This window comes from Acanthisitta chloris, unplaced genomic scaffold (assembly GCF_000695815.1).
Source record: "Acanthisitta chloris isolate BGI_N310 unplaced genomic scaffold, ASM69581v1 scaffold4944, whole genome shotgun sequence".
Classification (NCBI taxonomy): Eukaryota; Metazoa; Chordata; class Aves; order Passeriformes; family Acanthisittidae; genus Acanthisitta; species Acanthisitta chloris.
The window spans coordinates 9,503-19,675 of NW_008668627.1; positions in this window are offsets into that span (position 1 = coordinate 9,503).

Consider the following 10,173-nt stretch of genomic DNA (forward strand, 5'->3'; position numbering starts at 1 on the left):
CCCCCCATCCTGTTGGTGGGGGAGTGAGTGAGCGGCTGCGTGGTTCTTGGCTGCTGGCTGGGGTTAAACCACGACAGCGGTTATATTGCAAAAGAAAAATAATAAATGGCTGTGTGAAATCACCACATTTGTTTATCTTATGGAATGGTCAGATGAGAGAGCCCTCACCTCCTTTCACAGGTGAATTGAACAGATTGTGCTTCCAAGGGTCATGGCGGACAAATAGAAATCCCCTCTCTCACCTCCCAACATCAAGTGTGTTGAGAGGAGTCAAGGAAGAACTGTAAAACAGCCAAAGGAGGAATGTTGCAATGGTCATTTTGAAAGAAACCTGTTTGTGACGAGCAGTGACTGTGGCAATATATATGCTATGATTCACACCGAAGTGCAGCAACTGCAGTTTTAGTCTGGATGACTTTTAGGATGGAAGCAGCAGCAAATACTATTCTAACATTTAATAATGAGAAAGCAAGCATCAAAGCTGCTCTTGGTGCTTGGACTGCATTACCTTAGAGTAGGACTTGTGTAAGAGATGGCTGGAAGCATCTTTTCTCTGCAAGGTGAAGCTTGTTTGTAACTGACACAGCAGACAGGAGTTCACACTCTGTCTCTCTGTATCCACTTGCAGCCTCTCGTCTCTTTTATGTTACAATTGCAATTACAAGCAATTCTTAGCTGGTATATATCATACCATACTAGAGCTCTTTGAGGATGCCCTCAGAAAGTCCCGTACATCGCCTCATGCTTTTCCTTGATGATAAGTCTGAACTTTCTTATCTGTGTCTATGCTAGATTGCCAGCGACAGCATCTGTCTCTGTGTCTGTAGGCTCCAGGCAGCTACTTGTTACAGCAATCTTTCCAGAGAAACTTGCATGTTATTCTCTCAGTCCTACCGATAAGCAAACTGCTACAGCCAGGAAGAAGTCAGAGATGGTCACTGCTTTGTGTGCATGGTTGTTGATGCTGTGGGAAGGCAGCTGTTAGAAACTCATCAAATTTCAGTGGGTACCAGTGGAAGCCACACGGCGAAAACAGCTCTTCTGGGGGAATAAAAAAGTGAGGTTCCTGTTTCTTTACAGAAACTAAGCTTCAGAATAAGGGACTGCACTCCATCTCCTGCCCTAATAATATTGCTAAATATCTAGTTAGTGAAAATGCCTGGCTTGCCAGCTATCTTAGCAGGGGAAAATGAGATCAGGAAAGGAAGTGTCCACAGATTATTTCCACCAAGAAGGTCTTTGTTTCCAAGAAAATCTTCAACATACAGGCTTCTCAGTTCAGTCCTCAAAGGTGCTTAGTGTTTTTTTCGTACAAGTGCTTAAAATACTTGAAAGTACAGGGAAGAATCTTCACGCGGGTTGGTTGAATGACTCCTCTGCTTAGCACTACACACATTCTTTTGATTTTTCCCTGTACTCAACTACTGGAGTGAGTTTTGAACAGCTTAAACAAAACACCCTTAAACACTTAAGAGGGGGGGAGCAGAATAATAAAACCAATTTGTTCAACTAGACAAATGCCTATCCAAAAGCCTGGAAGACTGTGGAAAACCTGCTTGCTGACATTTTGTCCATCTCATCTGTCTTCGATATTCCACATGAAGGAATTTTTGATGTTTTTAATTTCCATTTCAGACAACGAAACTGACTTTCTAAGTCAATGCAAATGTATCTCTGATCCTAGCCAGTGTAATTTTTTTACTGCTGGTAAGGTAAAAGTTGCACCTCTGCACTTTGGAAACAGGTGAGGGAAAGCCAGTGTTATTCACATCTGAAACAATGACAGATCCCTTGCCTGTCCTGAGCTGGACAGCTTTTTCCCACAGCACAGACCGGTCCTTCCTACTTATTTGTTTTGATGGGTCCTTACATTTGCTTTATACACAAAGAGGAAATAATTCAAAAAGAGAGATTTCCAAAGCCCTAATAAATGAATGAGGTTTTCCATACATAGTAAATACAAACCAAAACATACAGGTTAATAGAATTACAAATAGCTTTCTGTACTTCCTTTTATTACATGTACTGACTGCTTAGAGGCACAGAGACTCTGTAAATTGTACAAATGACCCTCCTACTCCATGCACATCAAGCGTAATCTTCCCAATCTGCATATCTTCCATCTAATGCAAAAAACATCACGGGTCAGGGAAAATCTTGAGAAGGCTCCATCATTGATAAGTCTGCAGCTGACGGTGTTACACAAGAAACACCCTCTTCCCTGCAACCAGGGTCAAAGGGTGAGAAGAGAGCTGCTGTAACTTCTTCGGTGAGAAAACGTGGACCACTTAGGGGAAAGTTCACCCTAATCTGCAGTAACAGTTTAACTGTGATACTGTCTACTGTCTGGTATCCAGCTGCAATACCTAGGAAACCAACTATCCAAAAACAGTGCCCTGGTCCTTGGTCACACCTGACCTCGTACAAGGGTCCGGGTTGACCTCTGCTCTAGTTAGCTGTCAGGGTGGTGCCTTCCTGGGAAAGCTGGTCCTGGAGTGTGACTCCTGCAGACAACCAGGGCAATGCGTCAGCCACAGCGTGGCAATCCCTGTGGCTTTGAGGGTGAAGAGTGAAGAGATTATACAAAGGCAGTTCTTCAGAAGCAGGATCACAGAGCAACCTTTAAATTCATCAGGGTTTGTTAAAATACTAGGGAAAATGCTTTCTGCATTTGCAGGACCAGCATGATTTGTTGCTTTGACTTTGGAATGTTTCCCTAGGGAGAGTGATCTAGTCTCAGGCCCTGAAATCACCAGTGGTATCTGGTGTGCAAGAAGTGGAAAATTGAGTCTTGCTTTGTAACAGTATTGTGAACTTAAATTAAATTTGCTCATTATGTTGTTTAGGAATCAACATTCACAGCAGTTGCTGCATATCTGTAAAATAGGTCTTCTCCCCCCCCCCCCCCTTTCTTTTCTGACTGAACTGAAAGCAACAAATCCAAATGCCAATGGACTAAAAGTATCTGATGGGTATAATGAAAGAGATGAAAGGGTCAGATGAGACATAAATGAGTTTTGCTCAAAAATACTCAATGGTGAGTAGTGTCGTGTTTCTTTTTCACATTGTGTGCCTTTCCATCTACATCTCCAGCTAGTCTCCCTCCTCCAAGTGCTGGTTTTGTCACAATATGTAAAGCCCAGGTCCTGTTGATCTGGGGTGGTATGGCCCACAGCTGCATCTCTGTGACAGTGCTGCAGGACCTCATCATGCCCTGTACAGTTCTTAGGAGTTTATCAAAACTAATTGTCACTTGAAGGCGTAACTGATCCTGCAGCACTGAGACTTGAACCAGTTTTAGAAACATTCCTTGTGCTGTGTTGCACCCCAGCCCTCACAGGCTGGGCAGGGTGATTATCTGCCTGCACACCACAGAGGGTTGGGTCAAGGACAGACTCTGTGACCTCACTAGTGCCATAGGAATCCTGTGGTGCAGGCAGGAGTACAGCAAACTTCCTTTTACTTGCCTCAGTACTAACCCTGCATTCATCACCAGATGGACCAGAATTAGGTGTACCCAGAGAGCTTGAGGAGAGAAGGAAAGGGCTATAGATGTCACTCTCCATTTGCTAGCAGGAGTAACCTAGTACTGAAGAGAGGGCCCTGAGTCAGGAGAGGTCAATCCCACAGTGGTGTATTTGCTGTGCTGCCCTCTCCTCCACAGCAAAACAGTTGTACTTGGTGCTCTGGGCTCACCTTCCTGGTTAAACATTCCCCAGGGTACAGGCTCTCCCAGTTCACATTTGTCAATGTTTCTGGATTTGGGATAGCTGCTGTTTCCCTAGAAGCAGGTGGAGGACTGTTGTAGTTTCTGCCAAGGCCCACTGGCATCTAGACAGTGTTTTACCAGATCTCATGGAAATGCTTTTAGCTAAAACGAGTATTGAAATCAAAACTTTACAAGGTTTGAACTATTTATGGGTGTGATTTACCAAGAGTTTAAGTTGGTTTGAACCAGCACTACTGCTAGAAAAAAACATTCTGGCCCTTCCCTCTCCTGTCACTTCTCATTCCTACTCCTAAGCTGTAGCAGCAAGCTCATTGGGCTGCAGACAAAGCCTTCAAAACCAAGTGACAGCTTCCTGCTGGATCAGTGAGCTGAACTGGCTGAGCATGCCAGGTACTAGTGTGAGTCCAAAAGACTGCAAAGCAAGGGTGGTGATGACAGGTCTTTCCCTTTCAGTGCAACACAGCTTTATATTAGCTTAGGATACTTGGGAAATGGATTATCAAAACTTACAGTGTTGAGGCCAGAACTTGGTTAAAGTCTCTTCTGCTTGGCTCTGTCAAGCCAAGCAGAGTCACACCAGCTAAGATCAAATACACCTACCCTTACATATACAAACTCTCTGTTTATCTCTCTCAAATTATGCAAAAATATTCAGGACTAAAGTAAATATAAAAAGTAGAATAAACAAAATCTGAGAAATGCAGAAGTTGCTGCAACAGAGTACGTAACCCCTGCCAGCTGTCCTGATAGGAGTTATAAACAGACATGCACTCGCACACATCAACTACACTCCAAATAAGAGACGTCAGCCTTGGTCAGATTTACTGGTCAGTTGCCAGCATTCTCCTGACCAAAATACATGGACGAAGGCTTTGAACTGTTGCTGTCATCCAGAAGAGCACCTGCTTTTCTCTGCCCTAAACACAGTTACGTTAACTGCTGCACACTTAGTTTTGTTTACTGTTTCCCACTAATCTCTACCATCCTTCTTTTGCAAGAGAGCTTAGGGATCTAACTTAGGTATCAATGCAGTACTTACTAAGCTGGCAGAATTAGACTTCCTCCTGTAATCACTGTAAAGGGACTCTTGCCAGAACTGGACGTACAGGGCTTTCCAGGAAAGCAATATCAGAACATGGGCTGGCTTTGGAAACACTGGCTTATCTTATTTTTCAGGTGCCTTGTTTACTACAACTATGAATGAACCAGGGCCTACCTCTCCGAAGACTGTCTGCATCATAGGGAGTAGTGAAGAGGATTTGTTATTGCCTCCAGCTGCCATTTAAAACCGTCTCTGCTCCCTACAGAAAGCAGTGCAGAAGTTTTGCAAAGGTGAATGTCATCAATATGTTTTGTGATCTGGTTATTTCAACACTTAATTATTCCATTCCCACTCTCTTAAAGTATTTTATTTAGTCAGCTCCTTGGAGCTGGCGATCACGCATAGGCTTCAGGGTGCAGAGTTTAGGAGAAGCACATCTGGCTTCCCAGATTTGAAATTGTCCCTGAAATTTGGTGCCCCAATAGACTAGAAGTTGGAAGGACTATTTATGCTATAGTGAAGCCACATAGCTTGTGAAATTTGTTATTCATGCAAGAATATCAACCTTTTTTTTTTTTAATCCAGACTCTCATTTCACGTGTTGGCATCTGAACACTGCACCTCATCAGCAGTTACCAGTACATAATATCCCAGTTCAACAAGAGTGAGAAGCCACTCATTTCACACATTTCCTTGTTTTTCACATACCCATTCCACCTTTATCACCAGTCTACTTTAATGTAATTAATAGAAATCGCAGGAGATGACAGAAAGCATTGAATAAAGTCTCTCCCTCTCACTTATGGCTTGCTATGCAGTCCTCCTCTCTCCACAGGGGTATCCAGGCAAGTCCCTTGGTTATGTCAACTACCGCATCTCTACCCATCAGGAATAAGACAGTACCATTCATGGCTAATGCTGGGAAATGTGAGGAGACAACATGTCAATGTTGTGAACTTGTCTCTAATACTATAGCTGTGGCTGTAAATACTTTTTACTGTATAATATGATTTAGTCAACATCTCTCATCAACAGTGGGACTGATTCAAACACCAACAAGAGGAAGGACATCCTCACAATTAAGCATGCGTCAGATGAAAACTAGGTAGCAGAGGCAGGTTAATAACCTCCCACCACACCCTGCCTGATGGCAACAAAGCACTCAAGAAATCCCTGCTGTTGGCAGCCATAATGAAGCCCTTGTCTGAATTACAAGTGTGATGTAGTACATCTCCAGCTGGGATTTTTAAGTCTTGGGAAGCACCCTCTGGTCCACAGTAGAGAGTCTTCCGCTAGGCAGAGAAAGGAAACACTTCTTCCAAGCAGAGGAGGCAGAATTCAGACTGTCTTGGTGTGAAAGACGCTGCTCTTGGACAATCTTTCCAATGAGCAATTCCACCCCAGTTTCTTAGTAGATCTATTTCAGAATATAGCCCAAATCACTTATACTACAACCTTTCCATACTTCATTATATTTCCTAGATTTTAAAAAGCCAAATGAATTTACTTGACAGATGAGATTTAAAACAGGAATTTGCAGAAAGAGAATAAAACCAGCTCGTGGTTACAACTGAAATTACTGCATTTGCACCTGATCTTACCAGTTGCCAAAATTGTTGTTAGCTCTGCTTGCACACTTAATGAGCCTAACCTCAGATGGATAAACATGTGGAGTTTTGGGCAGATAACAGGAGTAAAAGGATAGGCAGAGAAATGTAAGCCCTTGAGTAGGGCTGAGACCAGGTCTGTGGGGCAGTTCTTCCAATCTACAAGTGGAAATTGGCTTCCCCTTATGCAAAATGTGGTTCTGAGCCTGGTGGATATTCAGAATAAGGTTACAGTGGCATAAGTGGGCCTTGTAGGTCTGTCCACCAGTAAAAGGAACCACAAGCTGCATTCCTACTGTGTATGCATGGACCTACAAGCCTCTAAATACATGTTAGGGAAGGTAGTCTTCATTCACTTCTATTATGTGAAGACACACTGAAGCCAAGACTCTGCTGTGCTAGTCACTATGTAGATGGAGTTGTGGCTCCAGATTGATTAATTGGTTTAAAGGAGATTTTTTTTCTCTCAGGTTTTGAAACGAATTCTTCTAATGACAGAAACAATTTGCATACTACTTCACTTACCTGTCAAAGTAACAGTTGACAGAAGTCTTTATTAGTAGCTTCTATGTGTGGAAAATTGCTGCCAAAGGTTATGTTTCTCCATGGGAGAAAATTTTCTTTTAGAGATTTCACTGAAACCACATCCTGAAAACAGTGTGGACCAGAGATAAAGATAATAAACACTTGCAGAAAACAAGTGGTTTCCATCACTTTTACAGAAATTTTTTTTACATCTTGGAGTGAAAAAGTGGAAGAAGTTTCTTTTCAGTGAAGACTGAAAGAGGCAGGAATGTTCTCCTTACTGCTTAGCGCAGTGGTTTTACAAGAACACACATGAATGTCAAACCTGAGTTTAGTGAGATCCCTTTGTGAAGCCTGTTCCTGACCTCACTGGTGGTATGTGAAGTATGCTTCAAGTCAATCACACCATAAAGAAAAGCACAGAACAGCCACCCTTCTATTCTCTTCAGTGGATGTGGTATTTGCAGCTAAAGCCACGGGAAATTCAGAGATCACATCCATACTGCACAGCTGAATTTTGCTGGAGTCAGGAGTGTGGTTGAACCAGTAGTAGAGAGGTCCATGGTGCAATGCTTGGCTCAGCTGATGGTGCAGACAGCATTTCACATGAGTAATGTAGCAGCCTTTCCTGCAGTGAGTAATTTAAAGCAGAAAGATGGGTCCTGTAAGGAAATTGTGAAACTACTGCACTCACACAGAAGACTGGAACATTTAAATCACTGAATATTCTTACTGGGGAAGAATGTATAAACCAAGCCAGAATTTCTTCCCCATATGCTTTTTTTTGGTGGCTGTGGGAGTTTTTATAGAGCTTTTCTAGCCATGATGGTAACAAATAGGATAACTGCATGGTGCTAAGTCACAGCTGAGGAAGTGGCACTTCCTCTAGCATTCTTTCACCTCCCACTGAGAGACATTCTCCCTCTTTTGCTAAGTACAACCCAACACTGGGTCTTGAAGAATGAATGGCAAATGGGAAATCACATGGTGGCTTTGTATTCATTCTTTACATCTGTCCCATACACCCAAATTGATGCCTGTAGGTTAGGTTCCTTTCTATACTTTCCTGGAAGGCAGCAACAAATGCTTTGCAAAACAGTTCTCAGCCAGGTATTATTACCTGGGACAAAAAGGTCTGGAAATCCTTTTCTACCCAGTAGCACTTGCAAGCTCTGGACCTTGATTCAGTTCCTGAAGCATACATGGAAACTGTGTTAATCCATCTGTTTAAATATTCATGCAGCTCCTTTCTCAACCTCTGTAACCAGACTGGTACTGCAGGGTATGCCTCAAGCTTCCTCTGAAACCTCTACTGGCACTCCACTGCCAGATCTAGCAACTGCAACCAGTAATTCCTTCTGACTGTGAGCAACTGAGGAAATTTAGGCCTTCCTTCATCTGATGTTAATTTGGTTATGGTGAGTCACCTCCTTCCATGTTTACCAGGCTAATGGCTACAGCATTCTCCAGCTGCCAAAATAACCCCCAAGGGTCTGTTGAAAATTTTTATTCAAAGTGCTCTAGTTGTAGAGGAAGGTGGTTTAATTCCTTATGTATAACCAAATCAAAGAGTCTAATCTCCACTAGCAAAAGCTTTAATGGGAAACACCTCCAAAATAATACCTTTCTTGCATCTTCTACAGATACATTCCTTAGGAAAGATAAAATAATCCACACTTTACACTTAGGAAAGTAAGATTTGCTTCTGCCTTGCAACTCACCTGGGCTTGGCATTGGCTTTCATATGCACTGGCACATTGCCTTTGGCACAAAATTCCAGACCTGTACCCTCTGTTTTTCCAGTAATAAAAGCTTTGGCTTAGCAGTCCTTGATTGCACTGAGCAGAATATTTTTTTTTGTGTTGGTCAGCAATAGAAAGAGCTAAAAAGGGGTGCTAAATGCTATAAAGGTATAGTGCTTTGTAAATGTAGTGGTAGCAGGATTCATTGCTGACCCTCTCTCTGCACTCCCTTTGCCTAGCTGCTTGCTGCATAAGTTTTGACTTGTAAGCAGCCCTGGGTAAGGGATGGGCAAGTGAGACTGATTCATCTTTAGAGGGGAAACAGACTAACAGTCAAACTACACTTCTTTGTGGCCAGGCCGAAATAGCAGATTTTTGTAATGAAACGAGTGGCTCAAAAAGTGGAGCATACAGTGACTCCAAGAGTCATAGACAGTCTTTTAACATCAGCAGTCTAACCCCCCTAATGCAAAAGTCTTCCCCCCTGCCCCACATTACCCAGTCAGCAGTTTTGAAAAACACAACTTTATCCCCTCCTCCCTGTGCATCACATGCTGGTATCTCACACAGTCCTTACTCACTCATGCAAATTCCAAGCCCCTAAACTTCTATCCCCCCAGCTAAAACTGCTGAGGTGCAGCAGAAGCATCTTGGCTATACTTGCAACACATAGGGCCTGGAGCTTCCCCAGGTTTCTTACAGTCAGCTGTAACAGTGCTCGAGTCCACAGGGATGACGCCTCACCAAGCTGCACTCTGGATCCTGTGCAGATACAACAGAGTACATAGTCATGAGCCTGGACACAGAGCCACCAGAAATGCCAACACCATTGGAGCAGGTGCTACGTTTCTGCAGGAGGAGTGAGTGTAGGCCCAGGCTGTCAGCATCTCTTTGCCAGCAAATCCATGTAAGATGCAGCATGTCCAAGCATTCGCTCCTGTTCAGGATCACTTATCACCCTGCCCCAGATTCTTCTTAGTCTTCCTCTCTGCCGAGCTGATGTGGGTGCATATCAGCTGTGCAGGTGTCCTAGGCTCAGTGACAGCAGGACCTGAAGTTTGGGCAAGACAGTCCAGGTTTGCCTTGTCTCAGGGCTGACCTCTGATTTTAAAGGTATATCGAACTGACTCAGCAACATGGTTGCATTCCAAAGTATGATCTTTAAATACGCATGTTTTGGATTTGAACCTCACCCGAAGTAGTCTGTCTGTCTGGTGCAGAAATGCTAGGTCAGTTTGGTTAATGCAAAATCAGGTCCACTGAGATCCTCACTTGGCTTTGAGGCAGCATTGGCAGCTGCTCCCACTGTTGTTGTAAAGTTTGTTATGATGAATCGTGTAGTTACAGAGGAACACAATCAGTCCTCTTCTATATACAGCTCATCTGACTTTTGGAGACCCAAATACTTCCACTGCAAATCCTGAGTGGCTTGGCTTCCAAGCCTTTTGGAAAGCAAATACCATAAACATTGTTAAAAATTGATTTTCTTCCTCTTTTGTACCCACTACTGCATTCCGAGACAGACAA